This window comes from Paroedura picta, chromosome 4 (assembly GCF_049243985.1).
Source record: "Paroedura picta isolate Pp20150507F chromosome 4, Ppicta_v3.0, whole genome shotgun sequence".
NCBI lineage: Eukaryota > Metazoa > Chordata > Lepidosauria > Squamata > Gekkonidae > Paroedura > Paroedura picta.
In genome coordinates, this window is record NC_135372.1 from 90,614,713 (window position 1) to 90,637,363 (window position 22,651).

Genomic DNA, 22,651 nt, shown 5'->3' on the forward strand with positions numbered 1-22,651 from the left:
AAGAAATCCGAAAGAAGTCCCAGCAAAACCTGAAATCTAAAAATAAATACATCAGGGGATTAAAACGACTCAGAATAGCAGAAAGACCACCAGTACCTTTAAGAAAATAAAGCTCACTGACCTCTCAGTAGCCATTTTCAAAGTTGCTAGGGAACTATATTATTGCTAAACCTTCTAAGCTTCAGTATCCATAATGCAAACCCACTTAAGAGTCATAAACAATCCTGAAAAGGTACTGTTACTTTTTCCTGTCATTTCCTCTGATAGAGGAGGAATCATGTGAAAGAAGACTATTGGTGACCACTGAAGACTCACCACCCATATAACTGGGCCTTGGCAGTGGCCTTTCAGAAAAAAGAGGAAATAGTGGAAGAGGGGGAAATGAAATGCCCTTTGCAAGTCCTTACAGGCTACCTACTTGTATGTATAGGGCTTGCAAGAAACTATTTATATTTAAATCTCAAATTGATATATAAGTTTAACATAAAACATTCCAAGGCTAAATAATGCAGAATAATAAAAGACATTTAGAAAACAAATCCCAGTCATCTTACCCACAGAATCTCATGCTGATGCTTCATTTGGATGGCCAAACTAAATGTGATATCAAGATGTTTCATGAACAGATTTTTTATTTTTGTATGTTAAGGCTTAACTAGATTAGAGATATGACACAGCAAGAGAGGTCCTGCACAATTTAATTGTCTACACATGATAAAGTAAAGGTAAAGGTGTCCCCTGTGCAAGCACCAGGTCATGTCTAACCCTTGGGGTTACGCCCTCCAGCGTTTTCATGGCAGATTCAATACTTTTGCCAGTGCCTTCCCCAGTCATTACCGTTTACCCCCCAGTAGGAAGCTGGGTACTCATTTTACCGACCTCGGAAGGATGGAAGGTTGAGTCAACCTTGAGCCGGCTACTGAGATTGAACTCCCAGCCTCATGGGCAGAGCTTCAGACTGCATGTCTGCTGCCTTACCACTCTGCACCACAAGAGGCTCTTCTGCACATGATACTTCAGTGTTATTTGCCCCACAAAAAGAATCATGGGAATTAATTAAGTATCTATATATAGGAAGGGCACAAGCCAGCTCACAAACTTTAGTCTGTGATGAATTCTGGCTGGTACATTCTTCTTGAACTGCAGCGCAACCATGTACTTTTAAGGTATTATGTGGAGGTTCGTGGGTTCATGGGGAGCAAAAAGCGGGAGCAACCCCTACTTGCCCTGTGAAAACCACCCAAACTGTTGAGCAGTGGGAGCAGACTGCTCCTGGCCACTCAGCTGTTTAAATCAAAACAGCTGAACCATGCGGGTAGCCTGGTCTCACAGCTCAGCTGTTTAAAGAGGCTTTCTTGAGCAGCCAGTCTCTGGAGCTCACTGCCCAAGAAAGCCCCTTTAAAAAGATGAGCCGCACAGAGCAAACTGCTCCCACATCCAGGCTCCCAAACCCAGCTGTTTAAAAGGGCTTTCTTGGGCAGCTTGGGTTTGCTGCCCAAGAAAGTCCCTATAAACAGATGAGCCACACAGGGCAGTTTATTCTATACAGCTCAGTTTTCTGAGGTTTAGCTCAGGAGAAAGCACGGATTTAAATGGCTCAGACCTATTTAAGCCCCTGCTTCCTGCTCCACTTCAAATGTAGCAGGGAGCAGAAAGCACAGGTCATGAATCCATATGAACCAGGTGGGTTCACAAATCAACCTTCCTGTTCATAGAGGTTCATGGTTCAGCTATGAACCACAAACTAAACTGCAAAAATGCAAGTTGTGCCCATCCCTACCTGGTATGATTAGATACATTTCTAAACAAAGATTATTTCCACATAGAACAACAAGCACATTAGTTTTCCCTATACAGAACCCTTCTTTGTCACCAATATGAAAGGGGCATTTTGTATGGAGGTGTTATATGATCCCCTAACCCAGAATCTGATGCAATATAGCTAAAACAGAGTTTTATCCCTTGATGAAAAATAGGAGAAGAGTTGGTTCTTATATGCCACTTTTCTCAACCAGAAGGAATATCAAAGCAGTTTACAATAGCCTTCCCTTTCCTCTCCCCACCACAGACACCCTGTGAGGCTGACAGAGACCTGATATCACTGTTTGGTCAGAACAGCTTTATCAGTGCCATGGTGAGCCCAATGTTACCCAGCTGGCTGCATGGGGGAAGCGGGAAATCAAACCCAGTTCTCCAGATTAGAAAAGTCCACGCTCGTAACAATGAGACCAAGCTGGCCTTCGTTTTAAATTACAAATGAGTAAAAATTGGTATGATCCAAAATATATACTTATTGCTATAAGTTTTTTAAAAATTAAACCGCAGCATATTGTTCAAACCCCCAGAACACCACAAATTATCCTTTACCTGCCTGCAAATCACACAGTAATCTGAACTAATTAAAACCTCTAAACCTAATGCCCAGATCAAGAGGAGAATTTTCACCAGAGCATTCTCATTAACCTGTCTCTAATACTTGCAATCGACTTTGCACGGTGTAGAATTAATCCTCTAAAGCTGGAGAAACCCCTTGCAGTTATTTATGACACTGCATCTTGGTCTTAAGCAGAAAGTCATTTCCTAATTGTAGAAAATTAGCTATGTCTTGCTTCTCGGCCACAAATATTCTCATAACTTGTGGGTTACGCATTACATCATTAGCCACTTTCAGAACAGACATTTAATTGGAGTTTCTGACAATCCATCTCCAGCTGTGCTCTCAAACCCTAATGATTTATGTCTTCTGATGAAATATATGTAATGACTTCTGTGCCCTATGAAAACATTAGCATTAACTCTGTGGCTGCAGCTATCTGAATAAGCTTTTATCCTCTTCCAGTAACTACTCTAGATGCAGACTGATTTAAAGATGTGCTGTGTATTCGAGCAGTTATTACACTGCTTCACCACAGGAGATGCAACAGTTGAAAAAGCAATATCCAAGAACTTATGTATGTATCACAAACAGTCCTGACTCTCATGTATCGCTTTCCTATTTTAGTGTGTCATCGCAACACCAGCAGGAGTACCAAAATGTTATATAGCTTAAACTACATTTATTTTACTTTGAGTTTCCAGAATGATTCCTTTGATTTGATAAATCCCCACAGGAAGACCAGTATATAAAGACCAATATATAGTTCATTAAACAAAAACATGTCAAGAGGTCAAGTTCTTGTTTAAATAGTAATATAAACTTCCTTTCAGTTAGAATGCTTACAAATTCATTGTTTCTGCTTAAGGAAACAGGCATTTTTTTGTCACTGAAGAAGCAAAAAGTTTTGCCCAGATTTAGTGTTTATTCTAATACAAGTTAATGATAAATTTTTCTTAGTGTTTCACAACCAAACTTCTGAGCTAAGAACATGGCATGCCAATATATAGAGTTTAGGATGAGTAATTATACTTTCCCATTGATTGGAAATTCAATTAAGGTTTACAATAACCAGATATTTTGCTTCCTATAATATTGACTCATGTATTTCAGCCAAATAGGAATTACTCGCTACTACCCACATTTTTCATGGCATATTCTGCCTCATCCAATTTGCCATTATACACATTATTTTCAAAGTCTAACACTAATAGGAAGAAATTCAATATTTTCTACTTAGAACCCATCTCCTAAGAGTCTAAGTGAAACCTAAGTAAATAAAGTTACAGTGAAAAGCTTTTACTGTTTAGAAAACCAAAAGTATCCAAGTAAGTTCTTTCAAAGCAGAGGAAGCAAGGGTATTCATATATTGTTTATTTAAATTGACTGAAATAATATCAGCAATTTTTCCCTATATATAAATTCTGGTGCTTTGGGCAGGGCAACAATGATGTGATATAAAAATAATAAAAGCAAAATGCTAAGATTTTTTAAAAAAAGAAGAATATTGATGTACCATGACATGGGGTTTCTCCAAATCTGCTTATTCATTATCTTAAGGACTGATTAGTTCCACTGGCACATAACAGGGCCATCCTCTGTACATTTCTTCCATCCTGGACTGACTAGTGAGCAGACTGACTGATCACAATGTCTGGCAGCTACAGTGATAAGAATCATTTTAAGGATTTAAACTTTTAAATTATCATTATTATTAGTGAAGTGTATTTTTATTAAATTATTGCTGTGAAGTGAAGTTATATAAATTGAATAAATAAATATAAATAGATAAATCTAACTAGGGATCGTTCCTGCCTTTAGCAACAAAAGCACACTCAAATAGGATTCACAAAACAGACAGCACTGGCCATCAGCTGCAAGTAAAACTAACAGAACGTGTTGCCACAACAAACAAAACAGCTAGGCAACTCATTCAACAATAAAGGAACTCTGGGGAAGAAATGGAGATAGTGACAGATTTTATTTTCCTGGGCTCCAAGATCACTGCAGATGGGGACTGCAGCAAAGAAATTAAAAGACGCTTGCTCCTGGGGAGGAAAGCTATGGTAAGTCTAGACAGCATCCTAAAAAGCAGAGACATCACCCTGCCAACAAAAGTGCGTTTAGTCAAGGCTATGGTCTTCCCAGTTGCAATGTATGGCTGCGAAAGTTGGACCATAAGGAAGGCCGAGCGTCAAAGAATTGAGGCTTTTGAACTCTGGTGCTGGAGAAGACTCTTGCGAGTCCCTTGGACTGCAAGGCGAACAAACCAGTCAGTCCTAGAGGAGATCAACCCTGACTGCTCTTTAGAAGGCCAGATCCTGGGAGCGATTGAGGGCAAAAGAAGAAGGGAATGACAGAGAATGAAGTGGCTGGATGGAGTCACTGAAGCAGTAGGTGCAAACTTAAATGGACTCTGGGGAATGGTAGAGGACAGGAAGGCCTGGAGGATCATTGTCCATGGGGTCGCGATCGGTCGGACACGACCTCACACCTAACAACAACAACATTGCCACAAGGGTGTGCACTATTAAAGTATCAGTTAGTGAAAAGATGATGCTCATTTACTAAATTCCTATCAGCTCAACGATCTATTGCTTCTCAATCCCCCCATTTTTTGAAGTATAATATCTTTCTAATCTGTCTCATATGTACACGTACTTAATTCCAAGAGGCAACTGTTAATGTCTGATTTTTTAATCTATTAAAAATCTTTCTAAAAATGAAAATTGCTTTGGCTGTATATTTCCCAAAATAGCTGGGTCTCTATTATTCCCATGTTATAGAGAAATAAAAGTGGGAAAAACTGTCCAGTGCCACCTCATCTGAAATAACCCAGTTTTTTGCTGTTTATATAAGCCAAACTGGACAATATATAAAGAAATATGCAAAAATATTTAAAATGGCAAAATCAGGAAACCAGTGGAGGAGGATTTTATTCTCCCAGAATATATTATGTTCAGCCTTAGGCTATGTATATTTATCTATATTTAATCTGCTTTATGCCAATAAACGTATTGTGTGTGTGAATATAAACTGCTGTGCTGGAGTACATTAGAAAATGAGATACCATTGAAATCAATATTAAGAGCACTTCCCTCATTGCTTTATTTAAGGCACCCCAATCTTCACGTTCCCCTCCAGAAAGTACTATCTTTCTAATAATGCATAATAAACACTGCCAATGTGACTACACATTATATCCTCTCACTAGATTGCTAACCTCCTGGTGGGACTTGGAGTTCCTTTGGAATTACAAGGGATCTCCAGACTACTGCAATCAGTTACCACAGAGGTAATTGCAGCTCCAGAGAGAATTACATGTCAGCTGAGCTCCCTCCCAAACTCTGCTCTCCCTAGGTAATATCCTGCTCCAGATGTCCTCCACTTTCTTAAGCTTTAGTTCACAGTATTACCTCCCACAACAGCAGCAATGGGTATAGCAGCCAATCACTGGATCATGAATACATCAGTGTTCTAAATTCATGTTTTTTTTAAAGATTGCTAGAGCATTGTACCTTTAGCCTGCACAAATTACTTGCATTTTCTTTGTCTGTGTTATTTTTAGTTGATTATGTGTATATTCATGTAATATTGTGGCTCTCTTGCTCCACATTCTCCCCTTTCAAAGCAGCAGTTTCTGGGGGAGAGGAGGGGTCATTGTTGTATGGTCATCCCTCTTCTGGGGCCTCTCCAGTGACAATGCATTTTCTCCCAAACCCAGTTTGGTGTGATCTTTTCTGAAAAGGTTTGGGAAGGGTTTGCGCAAGAAGGATTTTCCCCTCACTGCTGGTAGTTTTCCTCCAGCAATTTTTGTTTTAATCAGTAGGAGATATATCATTATAGCATTGCTATTTGATATACCTAATGCCAAACTGGGCAAAAAAGCACACTGGACGCAGGGAGATGGGATAGTGAGCATGAGAGAATGCCACAGGAAATACTCCCATGCCACAGCAAATGCCACTGTACTCAAGCAGCATGAGAGCCCGCTTGAGGGGACAAACTGTATATAAATCAAATCAAATCAATAAATGAGAGGAAAATGGGGACGTCCCTTTGTGGAATCAATATAAGTAGGCACTAGCCTATAAAACTTTATAGCACAATAAATTTAAAAGTATTTAAGCTCCTCCACTGCCATTGTTACAAAAGTCTAATACTACTGTTCCTCATTGACTATCAGCAAGACAGTAGTGAGTTCCAGTGGCTCTTCCTCTATGCACAAGTAGATTATGCCACCACAATAATGGGAAGGGCATTATTTCCATCTTCTGTATGACATTCTCCAGATGGAAAAGTTGTCACATTTTAAAGTATAAGAGCAAGTAATGGAAAACAGGGATCCCCAGAAATTTCTAATAATCATCTACAGAGTGCATTTCAAGTGTTCAGAGTACACATCTTCTGTATCAAACCTTGATTGTTCATTCATGAAAAATGCAATTCATGTTATTATAAAGACAAGAATTCATGCTATTATAAAGACCAAAAAAAGAATGATTGCAAATCATGACTAACAGACTGAACTAAGAAATCCAACTAAAACTTCACTTCAGCTTTCTTTACCCTATCTTTCCACTATGGAGCTCAGAACAGTGTTCATTTCTCTCTCCCTCCTCCATGTTATCCTCACAATAACCCTATAAGGTAGGTTGAAATAATGTGCCTGGTCAAGGACAATGAGTTTTGTGACTGGATAGGGATTTGAACCTGGGTCACCCTGATGCTGATACAAAAATAGCACTGACTAGAACATACCACCATGTCCTGAAGAACTTTCATTTCCCTTTTTGTTTGAAGAACTTGAAAGCTCACATGCTGTTTTGTGTCTTTTGGTTGGTCCTAAGAGAAGGAATTATTATGAATTGCATTCTGGGGTTTTGGATTTCTCCCTGACACGAATTTTACACTTTAGCTGAGGTATAATAACTCTTGAACTCACTAGAAATGTTGTGAGGATCACTGCAAAGGTGTGTGTGAAGTGCTCAAAATTCTTAAAGTACCACAGAAACAAATAATAATATTTACTTCATTTTGTTTATTCTTCCTATCAATTAAATCTGGCTTGTACAATGTAAAATCAAGCACAATTCATATTTATTGCACTTGGATAACAGGACTACCAGTTTGGGATCAAATTATCCCTTTGTATGTCAAGTCAAGCAAATTTTCCTCCGTCCCCATTTTCCTCTCATTTATTGATTTGATTTGATTTATATATTTGCTTGGGAATTTTCAGGCTCTTGAATGACCTTATAGAAAAGTCAGTGTAAAGAAGAAAATAATCACATATGCTGTCATGAGTACCTGGAAAGAAGGGCAGGCCAAAAATGGGTAGCTCTACAGTTATAAAACAGACAGACCTCCCGTTTCCTCTCTGTCAAATAAACCCTGTTGGTTATAGAAAACCAGGCATTAAAAAAAAAAGACTTATGGTGATATCTTTAACATCAAACAAGGGATTATTATTGTTTAAAGAGAAAGCAAGTTTGTCAGTGAAATTAAACTCAAAAACCAGAAATCAGTGTGAGTAGTAAAGTGTTCAAGATAATTGCATACTTGGTTCTTTTCAGCCTTTCCAATTCTACTTTGTACTCAAAATAAACTAGAATAGTCAAAGTTACAACATTAAATGCAATGCACATTTTCTTGTCTCCAAAAGGCAACACAACTGCCATTTAGGATAAGTATATATAAAGCAACCCAAAGATTATAAAAGGCAAAGTATAAAATATGCATTTACACATAAATATTTTACAGAAGTGAAATAAGACGGTTATAGTCAAACTGGGGGTGTTTTAAGGCACAAATTACTACATATCATACAAGCTGCAGAAAGCTTCTATTTCACATAAATCCCCAAAGTATCATCTTCATGAAAACAAGCAAAACATGTACCTCCAACAGAGTTTTATTTGCCCTAAATTTTCTTTTTGGACACTTTCAAGACAAAAATCAATGTTATAGCTAATATGTGCTACAGAAAAGCAAACCTGCCTTTATAACTGGTAACAATAACTTTTATTAACATTGGAAATAAAATTAATAACGATTCCCAAAATTGATTTTGATAATGCAAAGTTACACACTGAAACATTTCACTGTTAGATGTGTTCTTTCCCTGTTGAACAGAAGAGCAGAGTCAATGCACACTGCATCTGATTCCAGAAATTATTATACTAAAATGAAGGAACCTTGAATTGTAAAGAGAGAATTTCTTTTGAAGCAGCTCCAATGAAGAGACAGTAATTCCTGGTTTGTGACACACTGGGAGATTTCCAGGGAGATGCATGAGCTAAAGCTGTGTTTGCTCATATAAATATAAGCAAACAACATAAATTACTATCATACAATTATTCTGAAAGGTGTGCCTTATTGCTATACTTTTCATATGAGTTCTCAGAACAGGAGTTAACTTCCCCATCCCACAGGATGACCACAGTAATTTCAGGATACCCAGAGTTTGTTTCTGCTTCCAGTGGTTTGGTGAAAGCACATGTTCTGGAAAGTGGAATAGAATGGCCCTTTCTTGATCAATCTTGATATGATGTTGTATACAAATCCAGTCTGCATCCTTCGATGCTATATGGGCAAAACTGTCCGATCCCTGTCGACTTTTCCAATAAACACACTTGGCATATTAACAAAAGCAGTTTATTCAAGTAACAATAACTTCATCCCCAACAGACATAAACTCCCCATTCCCAAGGAAAAGACGAGTCCTCCGTCTCCACAAAAAATGCACAAACTAGCTTTGCACCCAGGTGCACATTAAATCATTCATGCCAAGCCATCAATACATGGCTCATCTGCAAACATTCCCCCTCCCCACCCTACACAGACTAACAAGCATAGAAAACAATAAAGATGGTTACAGTTGGAGAGACTGTTTCAGGCTTGCTTCCTCCCTCCCCTTTTCATTGAAATACATTTTGTACTCGCTACCAATCTATTAAGTGTACTCTAACTTCAAAGAAAGAGTTGTCATTGCCTACATGACTGTTTGCTATGCCTAATTTAGTATTTTTAATTTGTCATTTCTCCTATTCGCTGATTTGGCCAGGGTCTAAAAGACGAACCCCTCCTTCCCTGGTGAGATCTGCCCAGCTATGTAAACTATGATTCTCTCCCCCCCTCCTCTAATTCCTGTAAATGTGTAGCTTTTCATTATGTTAATGGTAGTGATGGCAAGACTCTAGACCAGTGGTTCTCAACCTTCCTAATGCCACGACCCTATTGTGGCGACCCCAACCATAAAATTATGCATTCTTTCACAGAAATGAAGATCCATTGTTCATGATTGTATATAAATCGTTTTTTCCCCCCGGGGTTTCTCAGTTCAGTTCTACCTCTTGTCCCACCATGTTGATCTCGCTCTTTTCCACTGTTCCAGACAGCCCTGCAAGGCTGTTGTGTAGATGGTGCCCCTCCCATGGCCAAGTTGCTAGCCCTCCGGCGACCCCTGTGAAAGGGTCGTTTGATCCACGAAGGGGTCCCGACCCTCAAGTTGAGAACCATTGCTCTAGACAATCTCGCTCCCTATACATGGGTAGAACTTTACCTCATGGTGCAAACCTTTATCTTTATACAATGTTTTGGGTTAGCTTAGGCTGGATTTATTTGCATCTGATGGAAGGATTGGCCAGTTTGTATGAAGCTACAATTTTAAATCTATTTTTAAACTACATGGTATTCTGTCTGTTTTGCTTTGTTTCATGCCACTCCAAGCTACTTTAGGAACATTAGGGATGGAATCAACATAGAGGTGTGTTTTTTAAAGCTACATTTTCCACATGGGCTTCTTTTAACTTTCTTAAACATTTTAGAAACATTTACCAACAAGTTTTCAACCAGTTTATAGCCCTGTAAGTAACTATATAATAAAGTTGTCTGTCGTCTGTTGTTCTGCAGTCTAGATATTTTGTATGGAAATGCTGGAGGCATAATATAACATGTGCAGAATAGCAAGTTTGTACTACCCACCATTACAAATATGCCAGAAAAAGAGAAGCTGGGTCACAAAGTAAGTGACCTGAAAACTCAGCATTATGCAAAGTATGAACTACATGTATTCAGAAGTCATCCAAATTATTTGAAGTTTCACACTATTGTGACCTCACTGGGGTGAAATTACCGCGCTTGAATTATGCAGGCAGCTCAGAATATCGGACTGCATTTTAGATGCTCTACAAAATGAATTAGTTGCTTTAGCTTAACATACAACATAAACCTGTGTCATAGGTGATGCAGACTTGGTGTGTTTAGGTGAAGGGGGCCAAAGATCAATGTTAATATGCTGAACATACGCAGAGGCTCAGGGTAATAAAAGCCTATACTTGGCATTTCTTCATTGCTGGCAGGAGAAAAAAAACTTCTTCAGTTCCAGGGTACATGCACCAATATGATGTTAAAACAAAGACCAAGCTCCAAATGTGTTAACTCTACACTGCCTGACTTGCCTGTCTAACCTAACCAATGGTTTCCCCAAAAGAGTTGATGTCTCCACAAACCTTCAACAGAGACTCTCCAAGCAGCATCTTAACCCAGTGTGCAAACTGTATCACTGTTTATAAGAAGTGTTCTGCTTCTGTCAGCTTATTTGTGTTAACAGTTTACATTTTTATTATATTCCATCACTTGCTATGCTGAATTTGTATTTAAGAAGATTCTACCGTATTGTTTCTATGACATTTACTATGAGTTCCAAACAGCTGGTCTATAAAAGACACAGTCTCTGAATAAGGGCTCAGAGTTGCCTCTTCTACTAGCAGCAGCAGTAAAACATAGCCAGGCTTTCATGCAGGCACAAACCAATAATAATTTTATGCTATCATTAGTTTGGATTAAACTAAAAAGGCACAGAAAATGGGCAATCAATGCTATTTTATATTTACTTCCTGTTAGAATACAGTTTTATAAACTATATATTTTTGTTGACATTTGGAAACAAAATCCTGTTCACGCTGTTCATTCAATTTTACTGGAAGAAGCTCCTGAATAATATAAATAGAATTTTGCTTCCAAGATGACAAAGGATCATAACTCATGACCAGCATAAATGTAATACACCGGTTCCGTTTCTGTCATCTGCAGTTAATGGATTCAGATAGCAGGATTAGGAAGACCTGTATCTGAGACCACAAAGAACTGCTGATGGTCATAAAACAGAAGGGGTACAAAGTATTCTTCCACACAAAGGGAGGGTAATTTCACTGATTTCCCCATCTCACTATCGGTCTATCATAACTCTTCATGCTGTTCACAAACACCCCTTAATCCCAAAGATTTGTTGCTTGAGAAGCATAGCACATTACTATTTTACATAGCTCTTTGCATTCAAATCTATATGTTCTACTGGGGAGATGTTAGATATTGCCAAAACCACTACAAGGAGGGGGAAGAGTTCTAGGATATATGTTCTTTCCCCAACTACCCCTTCTCAACAAAAAAAAACCTATTGCTGATAATTCAGCATAGTGTTTCGTGACACTACCTGAACACAAGATCAATCACCTTCTCTACAAGAAATGTTGCAAGCAGTAACTAGGTTGGCTGCTGAAGCTAACTAAAGGTGAACCTGGAAAAGGAAAGCATGAGTCCCTGTGTTAGCAAGACAAGATAATTGTCTTGAACAAGGCAATAAGCACAAGGCTGGATACAGAAGTTTGGTCAAGCAATGGTTCACCATCTGTATTTTCAATTTTCATGAGAAACTGTTACTTCAAAAAGAAGAAGGAGATATACTCCTACTGTACTCAATGCCAATTTCCCAGTGCAAAAGGTAAACTTCTAAAAAAAAGTTTGTTTCTGTTAAGCCCATTCCATACTTCACCAAAGACAGAATTTTATTACATTTTAGCAGGCAAATAATCTGTACTAAGAGGCAAATCATGTGCTTCATACCTTGAAATAAGTATGTCAACCAACCAAGATTCAGATAGGAATGTCAAACTATGAGCAGAAATATTTGCATTTATAATCTTATTTACAGCAAATTTTGGTGCCCACTTTTAACATTTGTGATCTGCATGAGAAAAGACTACCATGGAAATAAAAAGGACAAGCCAGAACCAAAAAGTACCATATCTAAACTAGATATGGAAAGAACCAGAAGTCAACACATGATTTTTAAACTGTTAGCCTGGTGTTTGGCAATGGAGATTAATGTTCAGTGATCTACATTTTCCTCTACTCAGGAGTCCTTGTTTCTCCAAACATATTAGTACATGTATTGCGTTGTTGCATAGAATAAAGACTATTGGAGGTTTGTGGATTTCTATTTACTTTTTTTTTTTTTTTGCTATTTTCTGTTATAGAACCCAGAACTCTTGATCAATAAAGAGGAATCTGTGAACTAGGTGTAAAGAGGAATTCTGTTTCACTTGCTTCTATTATGTTTAACAAAATTTGAGTCCAGTGGTACCTTTAAGACCAACAAGGAGCTTTCGTGTGGGAGAACTGAAGATGGCGCCATAAAGAAAAGCTGGACTTCTGTTCAGCTCTTAAGCCATGCCGAGGGTCAGGGGCTTCTGCACCTGGCTGACCTGAGCAGATACGCAAATCTGCTCACCGGTCGCCCCAGGAACCGGGAACGGCATCCTGAGGGTCCTACAGATCCGTCGGGAGATAGGAAGACCGACCTCCCTGGATTAATAGCGGCTTGTGCTCAAGGTCACGATGCCGTCTTTGTCGCAAACAACTTTACAAGCTTGAAACGACCAGCTGACCTTACATTCTTCCTAGACCATCATTTACCAGATCGACAGGAGCAGAAGCTGACAGAAGCTGGAATCTGCAACAGTAAGAATTGAAAGCTTTCTGGCTTTTCTCTCTCTTCTCCCACAAGCTCTTCCCTCCCCCCCCCCTCAACCAATTCACAAGCGAATTCCTTCTTTCGCTGAGTGAGAGACTCCCAGCTAATTATACCCATTAACCAAACAAAGAGAGTGCTTTGAAGATTTATTGGTGAAAGTTCAGTGGGGCAATTTGACTTGATACGGAGATCGACAAACTGATAATTTGGGATCGCTCGTGCTCCCGCGAGACCTCACGAGACTTTCTGTTTATAGTTTGTGACTGCCTAGAACTATGGAAGAATTAACTAAGGCACAGCTTTTCCATTTGTTATGCAAAGGAAACTCAGAGATACTGAAAGCAGTCAACAAGCTGGAAAAGGAAATTCGTGGGACTAAGGGGGAGCTTTTGGATGGAGCCCAAGGTCCGGAGAGACCAGCTGATGACGTAGCTCAGCTAACAGTAAATCAAGTGAAACTTCAATGTCTGGAAGTTAATCAACTGGAGGGAGAGAGTGCCAGAGATGTAAAAACTCAAAGTACCTTTAAAGAACCTGGGAAAACAGATTCAAGGAAGGAAAGTACTGAAAACCTGGAAGTCTACTCAGAGCAGGAAATGACTTGGATCAGCAAAATAAAAAGAGTCTATTCAAAAGCGACAGCAACTAGGAAGCTATCAGGAGATATTTCTGTGCGACCAGAGGAAGAGATCCAGATTGACAAAGGATTCAGAGCCCCCTCAAAGGCGATTACAAGCAAGAATCAAGTAAGAGATTTCTTTGGCCCTGACAGAAGGACAATCAGAAATACTCTACTATGGAAAAAAACACAATTTCATTTTCTGCGACCACCTGAAAGATGAGCTGAACAATGGAGTACTCTCCTGGCTTCCTGTGGAAAAATAATAGCAGTAACCTTTAGGACAGGTCCAATATATGAAGGGAACTGACTTTATATCATTTAAGACAATAATAGAATATATCCTTATAATAGATTATACCCTCCTATGTATCAACAACTACTTTGTTAAGAAAGATGGTAATAACCCCTAGATCAGGATTAATATGCGATGGGAATTGAATATGTATGTTAATATGTATGCTAAAAGAGGATGACAAACCATATTTTATAGGCATTAACAAGACGACAGTAGTAATTCTTGGGTCAGGGCCAATTTATGAAGGAGACTGACCTAATATCATTTAAGATAATAACAGAATGTATTCCTATAACAGATCATACTCTCATATGTATTAACAATCACTTGGCTAAGAAAAATGGTAAAAACTTCTAGATTAGGAATAATATGTGATGGGAACTAAATATCTATGTTAAAAGAGATGGCAAACCATATCAACTGGTCGCTTTTTCTTTACAACTTCTCTGTAAATGCTTTACATAATAATAAACAATAAAATTATTATTAAAAAAAAGGAGCTTTCGTGTGCATGCACACTTTGTCAGACAATGGAACAGGGATCATAACAGTACAGATATAAGGAGAAAATAAATTAGTAAATGGCATCACAACCTTTACTGTTACTTTCTCCTCATAACTTTACTCTTATGATCCCTGCTCCATTGTCTGACGAAATGTACATGCGCTCTTAAAGGTGCCACTGGACTCAAATGTTGTTGTACTACTTCAGGCAAAAATTGCAATCCCCTTGAATCATTCCATTCTGTTTGTGGGGCTTGAAATAGTGCCGATTGTTCTCATAATTTATTCTCATAAAAACTTAAACTGTTCTCCCTTGATTTCTACCAATTTGTTTGGTACTATGGACCGGAGGGGGGGATAAATTGATGAGTAAGAATCTCTGTCCTCTCAAACACTCTGCAACACATATCAATTTTCCTGTAATAAATTATGTAGTTAATATACCTTTCAATTTTTCATCAACCTTTTTAATCCTTTAATTATTAGGCAAAGAGTGGATCAATATCCAGTCTACACACAACAAAAATACCTTCTTGAATTGCTGGCTTATACATTTCTCTCCCAACACGGTACATATGAATTTAACTACCCACAGTAATTAATTCTGTTTAACCGTCATATCCATGGAGTAAAAAAATTCTGATATTTCATATACATGACTTTTGATTAACTGGTTAAGCAAAAAAAATATCAATGCAAGGACAAGTTGAGAATGTTTAAATCAAATGATAATTGTAAACAGGGACTATGTCAAAATTTCATTTTTAAGTTCTCCACAGACATAATTACAAACTTCAAGGTGAGAAGGCATTACAAATTGGAATAAGAGCTAAAGAAATATAAAGGGATTCAAGATTATAATTAATAACTTTCCCTAACTAATGTGCAAATTAAAAGCTACCTAAGGAAATCATGCCTGGAGATAAATTTCCAGAGTAGATGACACACACAACATAATTTTAAAAACTAGCATTAAACAAGGGCAATGGATAATAGAAGAGATTAAAGGGAGGGAAATCACAATGTAGTTCATTCCAAGAGCTCACGGTAGATACAATGGTTTAAAACTGCTATTAAATATGCACATTTAGCATGTGAAAAAAATAAGATAAAATACTACTTAAGGCTACTGGGGTTTTTATCCTACTTATATTTGCTGAGTGGTATGTTTTAAATAGTTATTTAATTATTTAATTTTCTTCTATTTCTTCAAAGATGTAAATGAAAAGAAGATGCCTCAAAATTCTGAGAAATAAAATTTAAATGCCATATTTTGAAGTGGCCCAAAGTAGAGTGGTGGGGGGCCAGTTTGCTTTTATAAGACAAAAGAAGGTAAAGAAGAGCTGGGTTTTTGTACCCTGCTTTTTACTACTCAAAGGAGACTCAATGCTGGTTACAATCACCTCCCCCTCCTCTCCTTACAACATAAGAGGAAGGTAGGTGAGGCTAAGAGAGCCCTGACAGAACTGTAATTGGTGCAGCTGGCTGCATGAAGAGGAAGAGGAGTGGGGAATCAAACTTAGTTTCCCAGATGAGAGGCTGCCACTCTTAACCACTTCACCAAGCTGACAGGAACAAAGTCTCCTTATACCTTGAAAGTACAAGGCATACTGGGATGCAAAGACAACAAGAATTAAATCTGTACTCAGATACTGTTATTTCAACATAGGATCAGGCGTTCCCAATCATGGCTTCCTATAACAGTTCATATTTTGGAAATATGTACTCTGCTCTTATATCCTGACACAGCATGGCCCATTATGCACGGCCGCCAAAACGGCGATTTCGTGTCACATGGAAAACGCGGAGGGGGAAGATGCGAAGCACACCGGTTATGCACGGGATGGGGCGCAACGGCGGCAAACCCTAGAATAACCGATTATGCACGCGGCAATCCCCGCGCCGCTTCTGGTTGCGCCCCGTCACCCGGAAGCTGTGCTTTCTTCCGCGTTTGCTAACGCGGCTTTTTCAGCAGCATGCACCGAAGCTGCGGCCGGTTACAGCCAGCACCGTAAGTTATCAGTGAGTTTAGTCGCCGCCATTCCACCCCAAATGTGCATTATTCCCCCCGTGCATAATGGGTCCATGGAAAGTTCCTGATGCAAATAATTTCCACCAACCCTCCCCCCCCCTTACAAACCACTGTGTGGAGACAGTACTTTTACCGTTTTATTAGCACCCTACATCAATTGCAAAAAGAATAGTTTTGTTACTGTTACTCAGTGGTTTCTTCATATACCACTGTTCACCACTATACTATGGAACTCTAGGGGAAAGAAAAACAAAGCCAAAGCAGTGATGCAGGCATTCTTGCATTTCAATTATTGATGGCCCTGTGCAGGCCAGAGATTCTTGCACAAAGAGATGGGAAATGAATTTGCAATGGAATCACAATGTACAATACATTTTTAGAAAAAGGGAAGGTTAACAACTATTTTTTCAAAACCTCCTAAAACCAACCATTCTTGCAGAAAAGCTATCACTATAAGATGATGATAATGATAATAAAGACAATTATTAGAGGGAAGGCAATACAGTGTTGATTTTATTAATGACTTCCACTTTAAAGTAATACATTGCTTAACTGTTAGACAATCTGGATGCTTCAATTATGAATATGCAAAATATTTTTAAAATTAGTTTTCTAAAATCTGACACTATTTTGATACTTAAGAGGCAGCAACTAGGGGAATTTTCAACTTATGTATTTACCACAACACAGATTCAGGGATACTGAAATTCATATGCAAAATTGCCAAAAAATTACTCTTCCTGTCAAGCAATATACCTATTGCAATAATTAGTGCTTCCTTGTGGTTCAGATCATCAGCTTCTTGTTCCAAAATTTAGGCTTAAATTGAAGGAAGTAGGGAAAAGCACTAGGCCACTCAGGTACGAACTAAATCATATTCCCGATGAATATACAGTAGAGGTGACAAACAGATTTAAGGAATTAGATCTGATAGACAGAGTGCCTGAAGAACTATGGACAGAGGTTCGCGACATTGTACAAGAGGTAGCAACTAAAACCATCCCAAAGAAAAAGAAATGCAAGAAATCAAAATGGCTGTCTGAGGAAGCTTTACAAATAGCTAAGGAGAGAAGGGAAGTGAAAGGCAAGGGAGACAGAGAAAGATACACCCAACTGAATGCAAAATTCCAGAGAAAAGCTAGAAGAGATAAGAATGCCTTCTTAAATGAACAGTGCAAACAAATAGAAGAAAACAATAGAATGGAGAGGACCAGAGATCTTTTCAAGAAAATTGGAGATATGAAGAGAACGTTTCATGCAAAGATCGGTATGATAAGGGACCAAAATAGTAGGGACCTCACAGAAGCAGAAGAGATTTTAAAAAGGTGGCAAAATTATACAGAAGAACTATACAAGAGCGAGCTTAACATCCCTAATAACCAAAATAGGGTAGTTACTAACCTGGAGCCAGACATCCTGGAATGTGAAGTCAAATGGGCCTTAGGAAGTCTGGGCAACAATAAAGCTAGTGGTGGTGACAGCATTTCAGTTGAACTATTCAAAATGTTAAAGGACGATGCAGTAAAAGTGCTACACTCAATATGCCAGCAGATTTGGAAAACTCAACAATGGCCACAGAATTGGAAAAGGTCAGTTTACATTCCAATCCCAAAGAAGGGCAATGCCAAAGAATGTTCAAACTACCACACCATTGGACTCATTTCTCATGCTAGGAAAGTTATGCTTAAAATCCTACAAGCTAGGCTCCAGCAATATGTGGACCGAGAACTTCCAGAAGTACAGGAAAGATTTCGAAGAGGCAGAGGAACTAGAGATCAAATAGCCAACATACACTGGGTCATGGAGAAAGCTAGGGAGTTCCAGAAGAACATCTGCTTCATTGACTATGCTAAAGCCTTTGATTGTGTGGAGCACAACAAATTGTGGCAAGTTCTTAAAGAGATGGGAATACCAGAGCATCTTATTTGTCTCTTGAGAAACTTATATGCAGGTCAAGAATCAACAGTGAGAACTGAACATGGAATCACTGATTGGTTCAAAATTGAGAAAGGAGTTCGGCAAGGCTGCTGTCGCCTTGCCTATTTAACTTGTATGCGGAGCACATCATGAGAAAGGCGGGATTAGAGGAGTCACAAATTGGGATCAAGATTGCAGGGAGAAATATCAACAACATCATATATGCAGATGATACCACTCTAATGGCAGAAAGTGAAGAGGAACTAAAGAGCCTGTTGATGCGGGTGAAGGAGGACAGTGCAAAAGTTGGCTTGAAACTCAACATCAAGAAAATGAAGATCATAGCATCTGGCCCTCTCAATTCCTGGCAAATAGATGGGGAAGAAATGGAGATAGTGACAGATTTTATTTTCCTGGGCTCAAAGATCACTGAAGATGGGGACTGCAACAAAGAAATTAAAAGACGCTTGCTCCTGGGGAGGAAAGCTATGGCAAATCTAGACAGCATCCTAAAAAGCAGAGACATCACCCTTCCAACAAAAGTGGGTTTAGTCAAGGCTATGGTCCTCCCAGTTGCAATGTATGGCTGCGAAAGTTGGATCATAGGGAAGGCTGAGCATCTAAGAAATGAGGCTTTTGAACTCTGGTGCTGGAGAAGACTCTTGCGAGTCCCTTGGACTGCAAAGCGAACAAACCGGTCAGTCCTAGAGGAGATCAGCCCTGACTGCTCCTTTGAAGGCCAGATCCTGAAGGTGAAACTGAAATACTTTGGCCACCTCAAGAGAAGGAAGGACTCCCTGGAAAAGAGCCTAATGCTGGGAGCAATTGAGGGCAAAAGAAGAAGGGGACGACAGAGAATGAGGTGGCTGGATGGAGTAACTGAAGCTGTAGGTGCAAACTTAAATGGACTCCGGGGAATGGTAGAGGACAGGAAGGCCTGGAAGATCATTGTCCATGGGGTCGCGATCGGTCGAACACGACTTCACACCTAACAACAACAACATGTGTTTAAAGGTCCTTTACAGTCATTGGAAAAACAGTTAAGAATGTTTCATTACCATGTTGTAATTTTCAATGAACAAAAAGCCATAATGGCAGCCACTCCACACATACCATATACCTACCTGATAGCAGCAAACTTTCTTGCAGCTCCTTTGCAAGCAGAAGTTGTAGGTCCTTCTCACACTGGTAAGACCCATCAGGTGGTAACCTATCAAATACAAAGGGAACCAATTTCAGTAAGTTAGGATAGATTGTGTAAGAAAATTATATATGCTAGTGGTCTTTTGAATAGTATCAAGTGTATCAACTGCAGTTTCCTGTGCACAGCTAGTGCATTTGCCAAGATGATACAATCATCATGTATTTTCTGCCTGTTCAATATTACTAATCTGTTTAATATAGTCACATTTAAATTGGGGGAGAATTAGTTAGTGCCCCATAGATAAACAAACAAAATGCACCATTCAGCAGATTACATATTCCAGTGATACTACTAGCATTGTATCTGAGGAAGTGTGCATACACACAAAAGCTTGAATAAAATTGGTTGGTCTTAAAGATGCAACTGGACTCTAAATTTGTTCTGCTGCTTCAGACCAACATGGCTACCCACTTGAATCCAACAGCTGAATGGACAGCCAACTGAAAATTCTCCACAAAATCCCAAAACACAATAATTATCTATTTATATACATAAAGAGTGATTGGTACTTCTCATGACATGCTGAATGTTCAAAAGACTCCAGGGCAAGCACAGGCTGCCGGTAGCCTTAAGAACGTTCAGGGTGCTGGGAGAAGTTCAGAGAGTACCACTCTGTACCAACCAAGCCCCTACCTAATGCCCAGCGCATTCCTGGATTCACTGTGCTTCCCTTCTAGTATATGATATGAGAGGGTCAGATAACTACTCCTAAAAGAACCGGCAGAAGCCTGATCATTCATATTGTACCTAATAAGTAATACTGTCTTCTAAGTCTATTCAAAGTAGACATGATTTGTAGGAAGCTGAAAACACACCCTTAATTTACTACATACATCTTTTTTATATGAGAGATGACACCTGAACCAGTTTTGCAGTCCCCACCCCATATTTATTGCTAATGCTTGTTTTTAACATTAGAGTCCCAATTTCTAAAGAATTTCCTTGGAAAGCCCTTGCACCATTTAATTCATAATTTATTAACTGGTTCAGTTTCCAAAAGAGACATTCATTAACTAGATCAGCAAGCTTGGATATCACAGGGACTCAAATCATTTCTTATCATCATTTGAGAAGATCAAAGCCAGAATGAGCCCCAAGAATTTCTATCCCTCCAATAGTTTTTGTTTTCACTCATATTTGCTGCACATTGTAAGTCTGAAGGCCTCCTACTTGTTCGGAAAGCTAATTAAAAAACATATTTTTGATGGTGCAGAGGAAACATTTAAGAAAGGTCAATGTTTTTTCCCTACAAATTTTTGCCTAATCCAACATGATGTTGGGTAGAGCCTCCAACAGAAATCTGCGAGTGCTTGTGCATCCTTTACTTGACATTTCAGATTTACCTGATGGCTGATGGCAAAATGCTGGTTTATGAGCTGAAGACAGTGTTATTTATTGGAGGGCAATGCTCGCCTCAGGCAATAGAGTGCAATTGCAAGGCATACCTGAATCCTTTCAAAGTTTTGCAAATGGGTACATCACACTACATCATGGAAGCTGTTAAAATTCATGCAGGTTTGCTTTTACATTGTCACATATACTTTAATGGTCAAATTAACTAGAAATTTACCAAATGGTTTTAAAGCATTTAAAATGTTACATGCTTCTACTTAAAAAGAATGTATAATTTCATTTACAGAGAGCAATTCCATTATTAGAAATAATACCAAAACTAACTAGAATAGCAGAATGAGGTAGGGATAAGATGGAAGAATACTGAGGCAGGAGAACAAATGTGAAAGCATATTTTTAGGCGTTTCCTACATTTAAAAATAATATTCTGCATGCAGAAAACTAGACTGGATAGAACCTTTCTCCATTTATACTATATTTTTACTTGCAGGGAAATTTTAACATGGCTGTTAAAACAGAAAAGTGGTTCAATTACGGCTTAGTGTGTGTCTTCATTGACAAATCATCACTTGTGACTGCCTGACAAGCCATGGTTTGAAATGTATCAGTAAAGGCAAACTTCTCAGGGTGCAATTCCAATTCCAGAAGAGAAAACAATCAGCTAAAATGACATAAATTATTATTATTGTTATTGTTATATTTATTATCCATCCTATCTCATGAGACTTAGGACGGATTACAATAAAATACAGAGCCCATCTTAGGTATGGCAATATTTTCACTCTGTTAAGACTTGTCAAATAACAATGTTATTATGATTATGTCTAAAATTAGGAAGAAACACTATACAGTTATGAAACAAGGCTACTGCAAAAGCAAACCCAAATGCAGCACACATTATTCTGTGTTTGAGATTAGCAACTATTTCACTGAAGGCTAAAAACCTAATTGGTTCTGTAATGTTATCAGTTATAGAAATTATTTAATTTACACCCTATCTTAAACAACTTTCTGTTTGAAATATAGGGCAAACTCTGAACTCTAGTATGAAGACATGTGTTCTTAACTGACAACTCCAGTGATAGCAACAACATGAAAATCCAAAGGATTAAGACACATAAAACTCAGTAAAGTTAACCAGCAGCCTGAAATCAATAACAACTTCATAATTTGACAAAGGAGATTAAATGATGCTGTGCAAATTACTATCAGCATTCCTCTACCAAATTCAATGAGGTGATAAAGGGAGGATATTATGCTGACAGAAGATGCCGAATGCTTTACATTAAAATATTGGCACACCAAATATGGCCTTCAATTTTTCTTATAATAGCAAATTTTAATAAATGATAAATTCAGTTCTCTTGTGTAATGAAGAGGAAAGAACTAGAATATATATAAATGGGTAACAGAAAAGGGAACTTAAAATCATACAACAACAAGGAATTGAAACACCACAATTAAATATCAATTATATCTACTTCTCGCTTTTCAGAACTATTCTAAGAGTGCCCTATGAAATGGCAAACTATTC

The 22,651-nt window shown here is 38.5% G+C and overlaps 1 protein-coding gene across 17 annotated transcripts in view; it reads right to left on the reverse strand.

Moving 5' to 3' along the window:
* The window catches only part of PTPRF (protein tyrosine phosphatase receptor type F), a 613,096-nt gene that overhangs the window by 504,705 nt on the left and 85,740 nt on the right, over window positions 1-22,651 (reverse strand). For all 17 annotated transcript variants that reach the window (XM_077334070.1, XM_077334074.1, XM_077334071.1 and 14 more), the window contains exon 2: window positions 19,685-19,770. The gene's annotated coding sequence lies outside the window, so the exon portion shown is untranslated. The remainder of the gene's footprint in view (window positions 1-19,684; window positions 19,771-22,651) is intronic.